Source organism: Penaeus monodon, chromosome 37 (genome assembly GCF_015228065.2).
Source record: "Penaeus monodon isolate SGIC_2016 chromosome 37, NSTDA_Pmon_1, whole genome shotgun sequence".
NCBI classification, from domain to species: domain Eukaryota; kingdom Metazoa; phylum Arthropoda; class Malacostraca; order Decapoda; family Penaeidae; genus Penaeus; species Penaeus monodon.
The window spans coordinates 8,994,035-8,999,034 of NC_051422.1; the positions used below are offsets into that span (position 1 = coordinate 8,994,035).

General features: G+C 35.3%; 1 protein-coding gene across 3 annotated transcripts in view; it reads right to left on the minus strand.

The window, feature by feature from the left end:
• Positions 1-1,445, minus strand: part of LOC119596390 (calcium/calmodulin-dependent protein kinase kinase 1-like) — a 196,437-nt gene extending 194,992 nt beyond the window's left edge. For all 3 annotated transcript variants that reach the window (XM_037945608.1, XM_037945607.1, XM_037945605.1), the window contains exon 1: positions 1,398-1,445. The gene's annotated coding sequence lies outside the window, so the exon portion shown is untranslated. The remainder of the gene's footprint in view (positions 1-1,397) is intronic.
• Positions 1,446-5,000: the final 3,555 nt, after the last annotated feature.

Here is a 5,000-nt window from a genome sequence, read left to right on the forward strand (position 1 = left end):
ATTATTATTATTATTAGTAGTAGTAGTAGTAGTAGTTGTATTATTATTATTATTATTATTATTATTATTATTATTATTATTATTATGATGATGATGATGATGATATGATGATGATGATTATCATTGTTATCATTATCATTATTTTTATTATTATCATTCTTCGTCTAATTCTTATTCTTAGTATCATAATTATTATTGTTATCATCATTGTTATTATCATTATTATCATAATAATTACTAGTAGTAATATTACTATTATTATCATTATTATTATTATTATTATTATTATTATTATTATTATTATTATTATTGTTGTTATTATTATTATTATTATTATTATTATTGTTATTGCTGTTGTTATTAATATCAATATCATTATTATTGTTGTTGTTTTTTTTGTTGCTATTATCATTATCATTATCATTATCATCATCACCGTTATCTTCATTATCGTTATCATTATAGTTATCATTATCATTATTATCAATATTAACATTATTATTATCATTATTATCATTATTAACATTATTATTATTATTATCATCATTATCATCATCGTTGTTCTTATGCTACTGCTGTTATTATCATTATTATTATCGTCATTATCAGAAGTAGTAGTTTGATTACTACTACTGTTATTATTACTATATATATATATATATATATATATATATATATATATATATATATATATATATATATATATATATATATATATATATATATATATATATATACAAGCTGTGAATCCTCGCCAAGCTAGGCATCGGACCCCTTCCCCTAAAATATACATTTTAATCCACCATCACACTATACTCATATATATATTACCATTATCATAACAACCTGTATCACTCCACTATAGGGCTTCGTCCTCGTCCAATCTCTTCCACTGACAGAAACTCCAGGAAACAAAGACCGGGATGAATGGAAGAGATTGAGAAGGCTTACGTCCTGCTACGTAATGGTGGAAGATGTCGGTGGTGATGGCAACGGTGGTGATATATGTACAAACTTGTGTAAAAGATACATAGATATTTATATGATAAGTATATACTATATAAATCCATATACGGTTATGTATATCTGTGGGATGTGTGGTGTACTTATATGCATATATGTTTATGTACGCTGTATACCCGTTGAATTTTAGCTAATTTCTCAAAAGACTTAAAATACGCGTATAACAACTAACGCAGTGCACTTCACATGTAGTTCGTCCTTTTGCCACTTCTGAGGGTTAGATACCACCGACGAGTCCACACGTCGGAACTCAAGTGCCACTTAGATTCCGCGCCGAAACCAAATTTCATAATTCTATTTACTGCCTCCCCGTCACCATTCCTCCATACATTCACAATCCACGTGTCTCCATCACAAAACTTAGGCAGATGTACTCGCTGTCGGCACTCAGTATTCCCCGAGAAGCCACGGAGCCACAACGGACCGTCACTGTGCACCTCACGACCATCACTGAGTATGTGGGAGGCCGCCCGCACGTGACTACCTGCCTGCCTCGCTTCCCCTCCCTTCCCCTCTTTACCTACCTTCCCCTCATCACCTTTCTCTCCTTCTCCGCACTCTTCCCCTCGCCTGTTCTTCATCTCTCTCTGCTTCTCTTGTTTGATATATTATTTAATGTTTCGCGTGTTTAGATTTCAGTTCTTTTAGTTCTTTTTCTCCTGCATCCCCCTCTCTGTCTGTCTGTCTCTCTCTCTCTCTCTCTGTTTCTCTTTCTCTCTCTCTCTCTCTCTCTCTCTCTCTCTCTCTCTCTCTCTCTCTCTCTCTCTCTTTCTCTCTTTCTATCTCTATCTCTCTCTCTCTCTCTCTCTCTCTCTCTCTCTCTCTATATATATATATATATATATATATATATATATATATATATATATATATATATATATATACATATATATATATATATATATATGAAAAGGGAAACAGCCACAGTAGAAAATGAAACTATGGCTGTTTCCCTTTTCATCTTTGTGTACACGTTACTGTGTTTGTGTTTGTGTTTATATATATATATATATATATATATATATATATATATATATATATATATATTATATATATATATATATATATATATATATATAACACACACACACACACACACACACACACACACACACACACACACACACACACACACACACACACACACACACATATATATATATATATATATATATATATATATATATATATATATATATATATATATATATATATATATATATATATATATATATATAGATATATACATTTCCACCCTTTTCTCTTCCGCCTCCACTGCTATCCAATCATCTTCCGCTATTCATTACTTATGTCTCTCTTTTCCTCACAGTTCATATACTTCATTTCTTTCTTTTCCATTTCTCTTCTTTCGTAAACATCGTCGACCTTCTCACATACTTATTTATTTCCATCTTCTCCTTTCGCATCCTTATTCTCCATTCCTTGCCTCTTTCGTCAGTATTCCAAGTTCTTCGTCTTCTCCGTATTCTGCCGCGCAATCTCTTAACATCGCGCCCTGAGACGCTTAGTAAACAATGTTGTGGTTATCTTTGTGCGCCGGAGTTTTTCGTTTACGTTTTAAGGGCCTTTTTTGTTATGATTTCACGTTCTCTCTTTTTTTTCTGGCATTTCCAGGCTGCTATAAGGATGTTGATGGCATTACATTTTCTTCTTGTGTGTTGTCAATTCTCAAAAGGAAGAAAATAAATTAAAAGTTCATAGTTCCAGAAAATCTAAGAAAAGGCTTTACTTTATAAGGTATCACTTGACAATGTTTTTGTGGGACGTCATGCAGTGTTGCTTATTTTCATTTTTCTCTATTCTGTCTTTTATTTGCTTTCCGTATTTCCTATCTTCTTGTACTTACTTCGTACTAATTATCTATTTTTTCTTCTTTATTTTTCTACTAATTATATCTTCCACATTTTCCATTTGCTAACTATCTATCTCTTTCTCTTCTTTCGTGGTCTACCAATTACGTTTTCCTCATCTTCCATTTGCTAATTATCTCTCTCTTCTTCCATTCACTAATCATCTCTCTCTTTCTTCTCCCATTTTCCGCTTCTGACGTTAGGCTCTTCATTAGTGGTAACAAGCAGCTGACATAAAAAGAAGGTAACTGAAAATCAATAGTCTTTGTTTTTTTTCCCTCGGATGGTTAGTCCTCAACTGTCTTGCATTATAAAGGATAATTTTTGGATTGACGTTAATGTTTGCTCGTGTGGGCGTGGGTATGTAAGCGCTTATGCTGGTTTGTGTCTCTATGTTTGCCTGTGTGTGTACGAGTACGTACGGTCGTGGGTGTTGGCGTGGGTTTTTATTTCTCTGTGACTGGATTTCTGTGTTTGTATTCGTGTATGTGGTTGACTGTATGTGTGTGTGTTCATGTGTGTGTGTGTGTGTGTGTGTGTGTGTGTGCGTGTGCGTGTGCGTGTGCGTGTGCGTGTGCGTGTGCGTGTGTGTGTGTGTGTGTGTGTGCTCGTGTGTGTGTGTGTGGGTATATGCGTGCATCCATAAATACATATATACGAACATACCACTGAAATTTAGAATAAAAGGAAAATCACGAATGGAAGATGAAACGAGATTTATCTGAAAGGAGAATGACGTCCCCCTCCCCCCCCCCCTCCTTTCACACACACATATACACAAAGAATCAATGCCTTATTGTTCAGACATCTTTGTGACGTCTTTCTCGATACCTTTCTTGTCCCGGTGGCTTTCTTTCTTCTTCCTTCTTCCTTTCCTTCTCTTTCCCCTTTCCTCTCTTCCTTCTTTCTTCTCTCTTTCCCATCTTCGTATTCATTTCCCTTCTTTTACTTATTTATTCCATTACCTCCGTCCTACTCCCTCTTTCCCATCCTTCTTTCCTCCACTTCCTTTCCTCCCTCCTTCTCCTTTCTACTCCTTCCTCTCTTCTTCCCTCTCTCTCCCTCCTTCGTCTCCTTCCCCGCCTTCCCCTCTTCCCCTACCTCCTTCCTTCCCCTCTTTCTCTTCTGTCTCCCACTCAGTTCATCTCCCACGCACTTCCCTTTAGGATGTCCCAGTGATTTGGCTTATGATTTTTTTTTTTTTTTTTTTTTTTTTTTTTTATACAAAATATGAAAAAAGGTAAAGCAGATGAAGATAATCCATATATAGAGGAATGTGAAGTGTTAATAGAATTCGATCGGCTGTTTTAGCGCATAACGTTTTTGGATAATGGCTTATTTTTTAAGTACCTGCTTCGAAAATGTCGTAAATCGCTAATGTATTGCGAAGTGGTGCTTAGAAAAAGTGCATTGCGTCATATCTTATCTAAGGTATCTTACGAGTATCCTGTCTTATAAAACTTACGTAATGTTTATAATTACTGAATACCCATTACGAGAATTTTGTTTCTCCCAGTTTGTTTACTATTTACCAGTTTAGATTTGATGAAGCAATAGACGAATAACATTCCTGTTATGATTGCAAAAACTCCGTTTGCGTATCGACCTTGTGTAAAATATCGATTGTAATGTATTAAAAAAAAGATAGAAAGTAGCTAACCGCACAATAAACCAAACCTTACCGCTCCTTGTCATTTGGTCGCAATATGAAATCTGTATCGTAATGTTGTCCATATGTGTAATCAAGTGCATGGCAGAGTGATAACGTATGATAAAACTCTCATGGTCCCAAAGCATTTTACATCTTTGTTGAACCACAGAATATGCAAACGTCTCCAGAATTTTACAGCTATATTATTCATCACTCGTCCCCTTCACAACCATCGAACTCGGTAAATGTCATTATATAGTTAGCCTACTTCAGCTAGCTTCGCGACAACCCCGCATCTCCCGGCTCTTTCTCAACAGCAGTCTGTCTGTCAGAATCTCTTAGCTCTCTCAAGAATCTCTGTGACATGTACTCTCGCCATCTGGACCAGTGCTTCTGACGGCGTTATCGTGAGGCATTTTAGTTCGATGCGCCACGTGGTAGGTAAAAGGGGGAGG